At 41.9% G+C, this 15,749-nt stretch overlaps 1 protein-coding gene across 9 annotated transcripts in view; it reads left to right on the top strand.

Annotated features, from left to right (window-relative positions):
* LOC121279313 (protein FAM214B) overlaps positions 1 to 15,749 on the top strand; it is a 163,847-nt gene that overhangs the window by 83,568 nt on the left and 64,530 nt on the right. For 8 of the 9 annotated variants that reach the window (XM_041190503.1, XM_041190493.1, XM_041190511.1 and 5 more), the window contains exon 3: positions 12,058 to 12,292. The exons of the other annotated variant lie outside the window; for it this stretch is intronic. The gene's annotated coding sequence lies outside the window, so the exon portion shown is untranslated. The remainder of the gene's footprint in view (positions 1 to 12,057; positions 12,293 to 15,749) is intronic. 9 annotated transcript variants of the gene reach the window in all.

Raw genomic sequence — 15,749 nt, forward strand, 5'->3', positions numbered from 1 at the left:
ACTCCTCATGATATTCTCACTAGTGTCATGGCCAATATTTATCCCTCAAGCAACATCATGCACAAAACTATCCGATCATTATTTCATTTCTATTTGTGAAAGGTTGCTGTAAGCAAATTGGCTGCCCTATTTCTTACATTGCAAAAGTGATCACACTTCATAACTACTTAATTGGCTGTAAACTGTTTCAGGATGCCTTGGGATCATGAAAGGCATTAAATACTCTGGGAAATCGTGTTTTGACAAATCTGTTATGAGTTTTCTGAGGTTGTAATTAGGGTAGATTCAGGGGGAACCAGGGGATATAGTGTATTTTCAAAAAGCATTCGATTAGTTGCCACACAAGATGTTATTACAGAAAATTAGGGCCCCTGTTATTGGGGATAATATATCAGCACGGATTGAAAATTGTTTAACACACCGAAAAAGAAAATAGGTATACTGGTCCTTTTTGGGTTGGCAGAGGATATCGAATTAGGTACTACAAGGATCAGAACTTGGGCCTCGGCTATTTACAATCTATATCAAGAACTAAATGAAGGAACTGAGTGTAATGTATCCAATTTTGCTGACAGTGCAAAGTTAGATGGGAAAGTAAGATGTGCGGAGGCTGCAAAGATAAATGAATGGGCAAGAACATGACGGATGGAATCTAATGTGGCGAAGTGTGAAGTTATCCTCTTTGTTAGGAAAAATAAAAAGTGGAATTCTTTTTAAATGGTGAGAGGCTTGTTATGATCTCTGTATTGATCGATAACTTTTAAAAATAAAGATTCATACCTTCAGTTATTGGGGATGATATATTAGCATGGATTGAAATTACTTAACAGACAGAAAAGGAGAATAGGAATGCCGGTCATTTTTGTATCCAATAACTAAAAATCACTATAATTAATCACTCTTTTGTAGGCAACTAAAACTTTAGAACAATAAACAGTTCCTTGTTACTTTTCACATATTTCACTTTCCTTTACAGTTCTTATAGCAAACAGTTCCAATTACTCCCAGCTTCCAAAGGGTTGCTTCCTTTTTATTTTCCCAGTGGATAAACTCTAAACCCAGAAGTGTCTCCAACTGAGGGTTACACAATAGATTTATTCTTTTAGGTTCAAGCTGGCAAATATTCCAGCCTCCTTTAACTCCTCATGAACTCTGTCTTCAATCTGAGCCCCACATTCTGCATGGTGAACAATCAAGTCAGCATTTTCTCTGCTTTAGGTGCAGGCCTGGCTGGGTCTATCTCTTGCTCTCTACACTTAGTTGATTACAAACCCCACAAGACAAAATCTCAAATGCTGTCTGTCTGTGATATACCTGGGTTTAATGGGAAGTCTGTAACCCAACCTCAAAAAAACTTCTTGTACCTTCTTCCCCATGACACATATTTTACAACATGTATATCAAACACATTAGCTTTCTATCTAAGTAAAAATACTAGTTAATTATCGTTGCTCCCAACTTCCGTTCATCCTAGATAAAAGCAATAGGTTACAGCACAACTATTTACAACTTAATATCTGTAACACTTTTCTAGGACTTTTTGGAATCTGAGGATCTACTCACTTAGAACTAGAAACTTCTGTCATTGTCCCCATGTGTAAGCACCACGCACCTCCCTCTCAATAAAACAGTTTGAGTCTTTCTCTGATCTCCATCAATTAAATCACCCAGGCTCACTGTCAGGCAGACTCCAGCATAGGTCACATGATCCCTTTCATCTATCCTACATTTAAAGCTGCAGTCCCAGACTATAATAATCTGAAACTAAAAGATACAGTCCTTAAAAAGAGAGAATCTTTTAAGCCTCACAGTTGTAACAGACTGAGAAATGTTGGTGTTCAGAATGACCTGAGTGCCCTTGTACACAAATCACAGCTTGTTAACAAGCAGATACAGCAAGCAATTAGGAAAACTTTTATTACAAAGGAATTGGAGAACAAGTCATACTACAGTTGTATAGGGCCTTGATTAAACCACAGTTGGAGTACTGCAGAGACTTTTGGTCTCCTTACTTCAGGAAGGATCTACTTGCCTTGGAGGGAGTGTAATGAAAGCTTAGTGGAGTGATTGTGGGATGATGGGAGATTGAGTTGACCTGGGTACAGTAATATAGAGGCAATACCATTGGACAAGTAATCCAAATGCTTGACTAATGATCCTGTGGCATGAGCTGAACTTTACAGACCCTGGAATGATGGGCTGGGAGGGAGCACTAAAATGCCAGAGAGCTGCATTTGGGCATCTCCCTGGCACAGTCCATCACTGGTGTAGTGGTGGAAACAGCTATTGACCAGAAATAGGCAGCCAATTTGAATAAAGGCCCAATTAAGGGCCATTTACCCAGGCCTGCAGTCCCCTACTGGTTAGAGAGACCACCAGCAGCATGGAGGTAGCCTCCTGGGGTCAGGACCGGGAGGAGTGGTCCATCGGAGTCTGAGGTTTCATGGTCCAAGGACAGGGCCACCAATGGCAAAGGCCATCCTGCATCACCAACGTACCATTGGAGGGATTTCCCTTTCGGTCACCAGACACTGCCTGCTTGGCCTGCACTTGGCCTGTGCCTCCCCTGCAAGGTTGCTTCAAACAGGGGCTGTTGGCTTCTAATTGCCTCATCCTGGTAATATCGTGGGGGAAGTTTCACTAGCCACCTGAAAAGCTCCCCAACGCCTGGGCTTCCCCCTTCCAGGACGATTCCCTCCCATTTCATATTTCAGCATGGCAGCTGGAACATTTCAACTCTATTAACTAAATAAATCTGGGGCACATGATGAACATCAAACTGCCGAATTGTCATAAAACTCATGTAGTTCACTAATCTTCATTTAGGGAATGAAATCTCCCAACCTTATCTGACCTGGTCTACATATGACTCCAGATCCATGGTAATATGGTTGACTCTGAACTGCTCTCTGAAATGGCTTAGCAAGCCACTCTGTTGTACTCAAGGTGGCTCACCAATTTTCCAAGGACAGTGAGGGATGGGAATAAATATTGGCCTTTCCAGTGACATCCACCTCCTGTGAACTTATAAAGAAGAAAACACTTGGCTGTATTCTCTAGAATTTAGAAGAATGAGAGGTGATCTCATTGAAACATATAAAACTCTTAAGAGGCTTTATAGGGTAGATCCTGGGATGACATTTCCCCAGCTGCAGAGTCCAGAACTGGGGATTGCAGTCAAAGAATAAGGGGTTGGCCATTTAGCACTGAGATGAGGAGAACTTTCTTCATTTAAAGCATTGAGTCTGGGAAGAGTGTCCTGCAGTCAGCATTGCGGTGAAGCAGTCTGGGAAGAGTGTCCTGCAGTCAGCATTGCGGTGAAGCAGTCTGGGAAGAGTGTCCTGCAGTCAGCATTGCGGTGAAGCAGTCTGGGAAGAGTGCCCTGCAGTCAGCATCGCGGTGAAGCAGTCTGGGAAGAGTGCCCTGCAGTCAGCATCGCGGTGAAGCAGTCTGGGAAGAGTGCCCTGCAGTCAGTTCTTATTGAAAATAACAAGAGTGACATCACAAGACAGTGCGCGAGAGAGCGGCAGAGAGGTCAGAACCAATGCGAGTGCGGGGAAGCTTCAAAAAGTGACATCAGCACAAAGGTAAGAGCTGATTGGTGAGTAGTGAGTAAGTGTTTTTTCTCCAGTTTTTCTCCAGTTTAAAATAGATTAAGCTAAGGGAAGGTAAGGGTTCTAGTTTTTTTTACTGTATTTAATCTAAAATATGGGCTTTTTTTCAACTAGAGGCATGACAGGGCAGCTCAGTCGCGTTTTATGTATTGCCTGCAACATGTGGGAAGTCCTAGACACTCCTTGCGCTCTGACCAACCACGTGTGCAGGAAGTGCCACCAGCTGCAGCTACTTGAGCTCTGAGTTTCGGAGCTTCAGCAGCAGCTGGAGGCACTGAGGTGCATCCACAAGGCTGAGAGTTTCGTGGATAGCATGTTTTTAGACGTGGTCACCCCATAGCTTACAAAAGTGCAGATAGAGAGGGAATGAGTGACCATCAGTCAGAAAAAAGGTGTCAGGCAGGTAGTCAGGAAATCCCCAGGGCGCATCTTGCTCAAGAACCATTTTTCCGCGTTGGAAAATGGTGAGAGTGAGAGGTCCTCGGGGGAGTGCAGCCACACTCATGGCACTGAGAGTGGCTCAGCTGCACAGCCGGGGAGGAAAAAGAGGGGAAGAGCAATAGCAGTAGGAGACTTGATAGTAAGGGGAACAGACAGGCGTTTCTATGGCTGTAGACATGACTCCAGGATGGTATATTACCTCCCTGGTGCCAGGGTCAAGGATGTCACTGAACAGCTGCAGGGCATTCTGAAGGGGGACAGACAGAGATCATGGTACATATTAGCACCAATGACATAGGTAGAAAGAGGGATGAGGTCCTGCAAGCAGAATTTAGGGAGCTAGGAAACAGATTAAAAGACAGGACCTCAAAGATGGTAATCTCTGGATTACTTCCAGTGAGTATAGAAATAGAAGGCTAGTCCAGGTGAATGCAGGCAGAGATGGTGCAGGAGGGAGGGCTTTAGATTTCTGGGACATTGGGACCGTTTCTGGGGGCAGCGCGTTCTGTACAAGGCGGACAAGTTGCATCTGAACCGGAATGGGACCAACATCCTTGCGGGGAGGTTTGCTAGTGCTGTTGGGGAAGGTTTAACCTAACTTGGCATGGGGGTGGGATACTAAGGGGAGGTTCTGCAAGGGGAGATGCATAGCCAAAATTAGAAGAGAGAACAAGTGAGTCTGGAAGGCATAGAAATTATAGGCCAGTTAAGGCACAAAGGAGCTTGGCAAGGTTGGATGGTATTTTAATGCAAGGAGTCTGACAAATAAGGCAGATGAGTTGAGGGCACAAATTAACACATGGAAGTATGATGTCATTGCTTTCTCAAAGACGTGATTGAGAGGGGCAGGATTGGCAGCTCAATATTCCAGGATATAGGGTCTTCAGGCAAGACAGGGAAGGAGGTAAAAGAGGAGGGCATATCACAATATTGATCAAGTAAGGAGGGATGACATCTTAGAAGGCTCCTCAAATGAAGCCATATGGGTAGAACTTAAAAACAAAAAAGGAGCAATCACATTGCTGGGAATATACTATAGGCCCCCAAACAGTCAGAGAGAAATAGAAGAGCAGATATGTAGGCAAATTTCAGAGAAGTATAAAAATAATAGGGTAGTAATAGTAAGGGATTTCAACTTCCCCAGTATTAACTGTGTTAGTCATAGTGTGATACATTCAGAGGGAGTGGAATTCTTAAAATGCATCTAGGAGAACTTTTTAAGCCAGTACGTAGAAAGTCCTATAAGAGACTTAATTTTAGGCAATGAAGCCGGGCAAGTGGTAGAGGTATCAGTGGGGGAGCATTTTGCAGATAGTGATCGTAACTCCATTAGATTCAAGGCTGTTACGGAAAAGGACAAGGATGGACCAGAAATCAGAGTTCTAAATTGGGGGAAGGCCGATTTTAATAAGATCAGAATTGATTTGGCCACAGTGGACTGGGAACAGCTACATTTAGGTAAATCAACATCGGAGCAGTGGGACTCATTCAAAAAGGGAATAGGGAGAGTCCAGGGCCAACATATCCCAGTAAAGATAAAGGGGTGAGACCAACAAATCCAGGGAACCCTGGATGTCGAGGGATGTAGAGGATTGGATAAAGAGAAAAAGGGAGGCTTATGGCAGATACTGAGGGCTCAAAACAGCGGAAGCCCCAGCGGAGTATGGAATGCGTAGGGGGGAACTTAAAAAGGAAATTAGGAGAGCTAAAAGGGGGCATGAGAAAACACTGAGAGTACATTAAGCACATTATGAGTTAGAGGATAACTAGGGAAAGAATAGGGCCCATTAAGGACCATAGTGGTAATTTGTGCTTAGAGCCGGAAGATGTAGATACGGTTCTAAATGAATACTTTGTGTCGGTGTTCACATGTAAGAGGGACAACGTGGGTATGGAAATCAGGCAGAAGGACTGTGATATAATTAAAGACATTAGCATAGAAAGGGAGGAGGTTCGAAGTGGTCTGGCAGCCTTAAAAGTAGATAAATCTCCAGGCCCAGATGAAATGTATCCCGGGCTGTTGACTGATACAAGGGAGAAGATAGCAGGGGCATTGGCAATAATTTTCAATACGGGCGGGATCATGTCTGACCATTTTGAATTTTTCGAAGAGGTTACCAGGTGTGTAGATGGGGGCAATGCATTTGACGAAGTCTACTTGGGCTTCAGCTTTTGCTAAGGTCCCGCATGGGAGACTGATAAGAGCCCATGGAATCCAAGGCATTTTGGCAAATTGGATCCAGAATTGGCTGAGTGGCAGAAAGCAGAAGGTGATGGTCGAGGGGTAATTTTGTGACTGGATGCCTGTGTCCAGTGGGGTTCCACATGAATCGGTGTTGGGTCTCTTGCTGTTTGTGGTATATATAAACGATTTAGACTTGAATGTAGGAGGGTTGATCAGTGGGTCATGACATGAAAATTGGTAGCGTGGTAAATAGGGAGGAGGATAGCCTTAGATTACAGGAGGATATGGAGGGGCTGATCAGTGGCAAATGGAATTTCATCCGGATCAGTGTGAGGTAATGCACCTGGGCAGGACAAACAAGGCACGGGCATACATGATGAATGGTAGGATCTTGGGAAGTATTGAGGAGCAGGGGGATCTTGGTGTGCATGTCCCCCGATCCCTTCAGGTAGCAGGACAGGTAGATAAGGTGGTTAAGAAGGCATATGGGATATTTGCCTTTATTAGCCGAGGCAAAGAATGTAAAAGCATTGACCTCCCTGCTAAGGGAAATAGGCCCTCTCTATTCACTCTAGACCCCTCAAAATTTTAGATACCTCAATTTAATCTCCTCTTGGCTTCCTTTGTTCTAATGAAAACAACCCTTGTATGTCCAATTTTTCCTTATGGCTAAACTTTTCCCATGCTGGCAACATCATCATAAATCTGCCCTGTACCTTCTCTCGTGCAATCACATCCTGCCCTAATGCGGTGACCAAAATGGTATGCAGTACTCTAAGTGTGGCTTAGCTCGTGTTTTATACAGTTCTGCTGTAACCTCTCTGCTCTTATATGTGTGCCTTGGTTATCGAAGGAAAGTTGTCTATTCGCTGCATTAACAGCTATCTACCTCTCCTGCTACCTTCAGGGATCTGTGAACATGCACTCAAAGGTCTTTGCTCCTCTTCCCTCCTCAATATCTTACCATTTATTGTGTATTCCCTTGCCTTGTTTTGCCTCCCCAAATATACAACTTCACATTTCTGCAATTGGTTCACTTGGTTGAATTCCAATTGCTACTTTTCTGCCCGCCTGACCAGTTCATTGATATCTTCCTGCATGTACAGCTTTCTTCTCCAATAACAACCACACAGCCGATTTCTGTATCAGGCTCCCCTGTATTGTTCTCTCTTGTTTGAAATTATATTCATTTCTCTCTTATATTGAATCCCTTTATCATATTAAATACCTACATTAAATTGGTCAGCTTTCTAATTCAAACGAATCAAGCCAACTTTATGCAATCTGCCCTCATAATTTTACTGTTTAAACCCTAGTTTAATTCTGGTGAATATATGATGTGTTAACTTCTGAGGCCTATTTCTGAGGTTTGATGCCAAAACTGAACCCAGTGCTCTCTGCCTTGGTATCTGACCAAGGCTTTGTGGAACAAAAGCATCGTTTTTCACATTTGAATTCTAACCCCCATGTGATAGGGTCAAATATTTCATCAGCCTCTTTAATAACTTTTTGTGGGCTAGCTTTTATTGATTTGTGTATGTGGACACCCACATAAATCCATTTGCCCATCCACAGCGCCTGGTTTGTCACCATTAAGAAAATATTCCAATTTGCCTTTCTCAATCCAAAGTGGATGATTTCTCACTGCTTTGACAGCATAGGTTTCAAGATCTCCACTTTGATGCCTAATGCTCAAGACAGTTACGTGTACCTGTCCCAAATCACTTCAGTTGTGTGCATTCCAGGTACCAATGTAAAGCTTTAAATGTTTCAAATGTAACTTTAAAGATGGAGAAAAAAATGCAGCAATTATGTTTGAAAATCAAGTGAGCAAGGTTTTTCAAATTTACTTTAATGGTCTCTGTAATTATTATTGCTTTTCAAATATGATTGACCGGGTATGATCTACAAAACACGTCCAATTACTACTTTGATAACAGTACGCGAACGTGTAAGAAATTAAATCCGACTGAAGCCTTTAATCACCTAACTTATTCTGGTTGGCTGGACTTTGACCAATCCATCAAAAGATAAATATACAACTGCATATTTAAAAAACTGATAAATGCAGCATTTTGAAGCCTGCAGCTCTCTTCATTTTTATTTGAGCATCTACTCAAGATGTAACAATACAGAAAAGTTTATCAGTTTACATTAATGTGTTCTTTAAACATAGCATGTGTTGGGAAGTATAATTTGTTAATTGTGTATTTTGCACAACAAAATTGGATTTTTAGGCCAATGACATCTTGATTTAAATTCCTAGTGGGAGAGGTGGGGGAGAAATAAATTTACCTGCGCTCTAAATTCTTTACGTATCAGGCATTCCAAGGACAAATGTTGCATGTTTTATAAGCGTATAATCTAGGCTTGTTCACCACTGCAGTACTGGGCGGGTGCTGCATTTTAGGATGCTGTCCTTTGGATAAGTCATTTGCCAGAAATGCTATTTGTCTGTTTCAATAGATGTGAAGTTCATATTGTACTATTTGAACTAGTGAGTGGAGTTATTTCGCTATCATTGCAAAACCCACTAAAATAGATTCATTTGTTGTTTGTGATCATGAGGCTGTGTCATTTCCCATACATAAGTCATGTAATTCCTTAGTAATGAATTGTGTAAGAGATTCTTTGAGATTTATCTGAATAGTATGATCAGCATTCTATTATTGCAAGTATTCAACTTTTCCTGTACCCAAACTGATATAACCTTTCTATTTAAAATACAAATAGCCTTTATGGCTTCTAAGGGCAACTGACTGTCTGGTTCTATATTATGAGCAGTTGTGTATGTGTATGTGTGCTAGTTAGAAACTAAGCAAGGACTACCCAATCATATTTTATTTAAAGACTTTGTAGATGCCAGAGTGAGGAGACTGTCCTCTCATTAGTGTTGGCTGTTTTGAACCTGCTCTAGAGGTGAAAAATATGTTTTAATTTGTCACACCACTCAGACCTTAAGGGAATGTAAGCATTTGAAATGTTGCTTTTACCTCCTATTCTAAAGTTGAATTATGACTTTCTGCTACCATGGTTGAACTCAGTCTCTGCAAAAATCAGTAGCTCATATTCCTGCTAATTGAGACAATTTAAAGTCCAGCATGTGTTCTGGTGGGGTGGGGTAGGGGGGTTTCACTCTCAGTACACATTACTTACAGTGCTGAAGCCATTATTTGGTATAGATTGAAAATATTGCTTAGCAGTCAGAAAGTTAATTGTGTTGATCCTTTATTTAAAAATACTGTTAGGAACTTTTTAAATAAAAAATCATATGTGCGTTGTTATATTTTCTTAGTCTGTGTTTTTACTCCTCCACATAACTGCTAATATACTTTCAGATTCTGAAATTCTAATTCCCTAAATCTACATAGGATTGCATAGGGTAAATGATGCAGAAACAGGTCATTCGGCCCAACCAGTCCATGCCCATGTTTATGCTCTAGTCAAGCCTCCTCCCATCCTTCCTCATCAAAATCTATCCTTGTAATCATCTATTCCCTTCTCCCTCATGGTTGTCTGGCTTTCTCTTAATTGCATCTATACTATTTACTTCAACCATTCCCTATGTTATTGAGTTTCACATTGTCAGCCACTGGGTAAAGATGTTTCTTCTGAATTCTCTATTGGTTAGTGGTTATTTTATACTGACTCTAGAGATACTGCTCCCCACATGAGGATATATTATCCCTGTACTCTCTCTACAGCATGTGGACTGCAGCGGTTCAAGAAGGCAGCTCAACACTGCCTTCTCAAGGGCACTTAGGGATGGGCAATAAATGTTGGCCGAGCCAACGATGCCCACTTCCCGTGAACGAATAAAAAAGAAATCAAAATCTTTCATAATTTTAACTACCTCTATAAGGCCATTCCATGGCCTTCTCCTTTCAAGAGAAAGGAGACCCATTTTATCAGTTCTTCCTGATATGGATGCGCAAGCATTTCTGTTATCATCTTTGTACATTTTCATTGCACCCTCCCCAGAGCCTCTATATCCATTTTATAATATGGCGACCAGAACTGCGCACAGTTCTGGTGTGGGCTACTGTGTGGTCCAACCAAGGTTCAGCACAGATTTAGCATAATTTCCCTACTTTTCAGTTATCTAGAAATAAAGCCAAGTGCTTGGTTTGGTTTTTGGCACAACCTTTAGGGATTGGTATATTTGTACTCCCGAGTTGCCTTTGTTCCTCTACTGCACCTAGACTTGCACCTTTCAAGTAATAAGTGACATCCATATTCTTCCTACCAAAATGTACCAGCTGTGTGAACTGCAATAATTATTTTCCTTTTCTACAAGTTTTGTAATGTCCTCATGTAATTTATTGCGGTTTTCCTCAGTATTAACTAACATCCCTGCAAATTTTCCCTGCAAAAGGTGTTCCCTGCAAAAAATTTAGAAATTGTGTTTATGATTCCATAGTTCAAACGGTAAATCATGAACAGCAGTGGTCCCAGCACTAAGCTTTGTTGAACACCACTTTCCACCTTTTGCCACTGTAAATAATTACCATTTACTCCCACTCTGCTTTCTGTTTTGAAGCCAGCTAGCAATCCAGTCTGCGATTTGTCTCCTGGCTCTGCATTCTCTGACCTTATTCGTTAGTCTACTTTGGGGCACCTTTATCAAAGACTTATTGAAAATCCAGATAAATTACATCTACTGCATTGCCATTGTCTACTCTGTGTACCTCTTCAAAAAATTGAATGTCAGTCAAGCAAGATTTTCCCTTATAAAATCCTTGCAAGCTATTCATTATTACATTTCTCATTTCTAGATGTTCTTCCAATCTCTCCTTTTATTAGGGATTCCATTTTTTTTTCTACCACCATGTTAAGCTGATTGACCTATAATTCTACTCTTTCCCAATTATTTTTTGACATTCCTCCTAATCTGTACATATTCTCTATTATGATGTATTCCCCTGCTGTCTATGTACTTAATGAATGCTTCTTTCCTAACCCTCAATTTTTCTGTTATGTCTTTATTCACCATGAAGTTTCATTAATATTTAGTTTGTTCTTTCCTTTTAGTAGAATATATTTTCTTGCATTCTATTGAACACCGTTTAACTTTTTCCCATTGTTCGTCCACATCATTGTTTGCCAATATAGCTGACCATTTTATTTTCCCAAGTTCCATTCTCATCCCCTCAGAATCCGCTTCTCCAATCCAACTAACCTGTTTTTTTTGCCATACTCGCGTCCTTCACTTTAATCACTTTAATGTATATTATATTATGGTCACTATTGCCTAGATGTTCCTCTACTTTACTTCTCTGATATGCTCTGGTTCATTTCCCATTACTCGATCCAATAGTGAATTTTCCATGTTGGGGTTTTTTACATATTGGGTTAGAAAGGAGTCATCTACACATTGTTGGAACTCCATTCCTTTATCCCTGTTACCTACGTCTTCTGTCCAATTAATATCAAGGTAGTTAAAATCCCCCATGATTATTATTCTTATGTTTTATGCTCAATTCTCCAATTTATCTACATATTTCTTCTTTCATCTCCCTTCCACTATTTAGTTAACTGTAGACTACACCTGATAGTGTGATTGATCTATTATTATCTTATATCTCTATCCATATGGATTATATGCTGACAGCTGCTTTCTTTTTTCTATTGCCATTGTTATCCCTAATAAGCGCAACTACTGCATTTCCCTTTTTCCCTCTCTATCTTTTCTGAATATGTTATAACCTGCAATGTTTAATTGCCAGTTCTGATTTTTCTGCAGCAATATCTCAGTAACCTTGCACATTAAACTGTAACCACAATAATACTGTAATAAAAATTAATTTCATTTTCCAGTGCTGCCAGGTCCTGGGACTAAAGTGAACAAAAACATTGTGCTTATTTAAGCAAATTACATGCTCCAGTGATGGTGGAAGTTACTCTGCGACCAGTTCGTATCTCCAGTTGTCAAGATGGAAGATTTGCCAGAATAGCTGACGCAAACACTAAGAACATTTGGAATCTCTTGTACCAAGAAAGGCGTGTGATGCAGCTTATCCCCAGACGAGAAAGTCATCAGAATAATGAAATAGTAAGTTTAACCAGCTAACTGAGCAGCTTCCTGTACAAAAAGCGCAGTAATACAGTGTATGGTCAAACATTATTCTGTGATCAGAATATACAGTAAAAATGACTGGACATGTTGTGTGTAGTCAGCTGGGTGATTGGTAGTATTTCCTAGTCCTAAATTTTAAAACATTTGCACTGAAGATGGGCTTTGGTAACATTTGGTGATATAAAGCATTCGGTACAAATCCATTTGTAAGTTCAAGAGCTGTGTGACAGTCTGTGGTGATATCTGTTCATAGTGTTGAGTGTATGCCCATGGAAAAATAAATTAGTACTAAAATGGCCAATTTTGTGGGTCATTCTTCTTCTGGACCTGTCTGCAGCCTTTGACAACTGCACCATTCTCTTCCAGTGCTTCTCCACTGGTGTCCAGCTGGGTGCAACTGATCACATTCCTCATCTATTCTTCATTATTATCATTCTTTTCTATCTAATTTTCAAAGCCAGAGAATCACTTGGAGTGGCTTCTCTATCTGCTTCTGTATCATTACCATTGTTGTCCCTAAAGGATATATTCTTTCCCCCTTTCTATTTCTAATGTACAAACTGTCTCTCAATAAGGCATAGCATTAGTTTTCACATGTACGCTGATTACACCAAGCTCTAAATCACCACCACCTCTCGACTTCTGCACCATTGCTAAATTATCAGACTTCTATCTGACATTTAGTACTGGATGAGCAAACGTTTCCTTCAGTTAAATATTGGGAAGATTGAAACTGTTGTTTGGTCCCTGCTCCAAACTTCATTCTCTAGCTACTGACTCCATTCCTCTCCCTGGCGACCGTCGGAGATAAAGTCAGTCTACCTGCAACCTTAGTGTCACATTTGATCCTGAGGTGAGCTTCTGACTTCATATTCGTGCCATCACTGACCGCCTATTTCCTTGTCCATAACATTGCCTGACCTCCTCTGTCTCAGCTAATCTGCTGCTGAAGCCCTCATTCATGCCATCATTACAAGACTTGACTATTCCAGCATACTCGTATCTTAACTCACAGCAAGTCCTATATCCCTACTACCCTTTTGACCTGCATTGTTTCCCAGTCAAGCAATGCCTTGATTTTAAAATTCTCATCCTTGTTTTCAGATCCCTCCATGATCTAACTCCTTCTCGTCTCTGTAATCTCCTCCAGCCCCACAATTCTCCAAGATATCTGTGCTACTTTTGTTCTGGCCTCTTGTGCATCCCCAATTTAAATTGTTCCACTGTTGGAGGCTGTGCCTTCAGTTACCTCGGCCCTATGTCTCTAGCATTCTTTGAGGCACTCCTTAAAACCTACCTCTTGGACCAAACTTTTGGTCACCTGACCTCATATCGTCTCAAGTTGTTCTGTGTCATATTTTGTTTTATAATGCCCCTGTGAAGGACTTGGGAAGGTTCATTACATTAAAGGTGCTTTTTAATGTAAGTAGCTGTTGAAATGAGCTGGTTAATTAGTGGCATTTTGACAGCATTGATTGGCCCGTAACTTCCAAACTCCGGGATAGTGTATCTGGGGCTACCCCAAAGATGCGCTGAGGAGCTCCCGCTCACAGAGGTTCCCAGGTAAGGATCACGCAGCAATTGGCCAGGAAGTTCAAACCTCTGGTGGGCAATTGCTCTGCACTGGGAAACCATCCAATACTGCGATTTAAATTGCAAACTTTAGATGGTCCTGACTGTGTTCCAGGAATAGTTACCCAGAAAAAGTTAGAATACTTAAAACCATTTCTAGCTTCTGGTTAACTATGGGCAGGATTTTTGGGTTGTCAGGCAGGCCCGGGAGCAGCTGGGAAACGGCCCGCCGCCTGCAATCGGCCCGACTGCGATTTGATGCTGGCTGGCCACTGAACAGCCAGCCAGCGTGAAAGGTGTGCTGAAATGCTCAGTGTTGCTCGGGGTGGGGAGGACGGGAGGAGTGCGAAAGTTGATGTCAGTGCGGGCGCGGGTGAACGCACAACGAGAGCTCCCTGAATGAGAGCTTCCTCAGGGAGCTGAAGGATTTTGAATCCAAAAATAAAGATTATGAAATTCTGAAAAAAATGTCCCCACATAGGACTCACTCACTTGAACATATAGATAATAAAGATTCTGCCCAAACATTTTAATGTTTTTTAAAATTAGTATTGGAAACCTATACCGCCCTCTGATGAGGTTCCCTCAAAAATGCAAAGGCCACGTGGCCAATTCGCCTGTTGGATGGGCTGTAAAAATTCCACGATAATTGAAAGTTTAATGGCCTTAATAGCCCTCTTAATTGTTGGTGGGAGTGCTGCCGACTCTCGTACATGCCTGCTGCCCAAAATATCGCACGAGTGCGCAATGACTTAGATGTTTACCCGATGTCATCGCGCACTATTTCACGCCCGACATGGTTGGGCGTCCACCCGCCAGCGGGCTGTAAAATTCTGCCCTATATATAGCACTGAACCACACGGGGCATCCCGACCACCACACGCACGCACGCACGCGCACACGCGCACACAGCCCCAACACGACCCCGTAACCACGTCCCCAGCCACCCTCCCCTGGCTCCCGTCCCTACACCCCATCCCCAGCCCCACAGACCACCAACTCCCCCCACCAAAGTGGCCACCCTCCCACCCCACTGGTCTGAGGCAGGAGGTTGGTCAGGATAGATTTAGGCTACATTGCCAGGCCAATAACTACAAGCAGAGAGGCAATCCGACTCAGTTGCTCCACCAGACATTACGGCTCATTGTTTTCACTGATTACCAATTCCAATTCATCAATGAGAGAATAGATTTAACATTATCACAAGAAAGAGCAAGAGGAATGTCTCCACCATTGCCTATCATGCCACCACTGAAGCCCTAATTGTTCCTTTGACTTCAGACTTTATTTCTCCAGTGCTTGCCAACTTACTGTGCTCCACAAATGCCAGATTGTCCAAAGTTTTGCACCTGTTACCTGAAACCTACTGACCTCCACCAACTTTCTATCCAGCATTGCATTAAGCTCTTATCCTTGTTCAGAAGTTTTTACCCCTCCGTTGGCGAGTGGAGTGTGTTTGGGAATCCTGATGCTCAGTTGAACCATGACAGTATGGGGACTGATGCTGACTGGTTGGTCATTTACTCTCTGCCATTTTTTAAAATGTTTTTATGTCCCTTTGCAATCTGCTCTAGCCCAAATCTCAGCCCATATCTTGTGATTCTCCAGCTCTGCACTGCTGTCAATTTTCTCCATCATCTTTTCCTCCCTTTCACACTTACGGCTGCAACTTCAGCTACTTCAACTCTACTCTTCAGAGGTTTTTCCCTGTGACCCCCGACTTTCTCATTTCTGCCCAGCCATTAAGAACGGTCAATACCTTTTTTTGACCATGGTTTAAATTGTTTCTCCCAAAGCTGCTTCGGGTCTTTTTTCTCCTAACGTAAAGTGCATTGGGATATTGACTATGTTGAATGTTCCA

This window comes from Carcharodon carcharias, chromosome 1 (assembly GCF_017639515.1).
Source record: "Carcharodon carcharias isolate sCarCar2 chromosome 1, sCarCar2.pri, whole genome shotgun sequence".
Lineage (NCBI taxonomy): Eukaryota > Metazoa > Chordata > Chondrichthyes > Lamniformes > Lamnidae > Carcharodon > Carcharodon carcharias.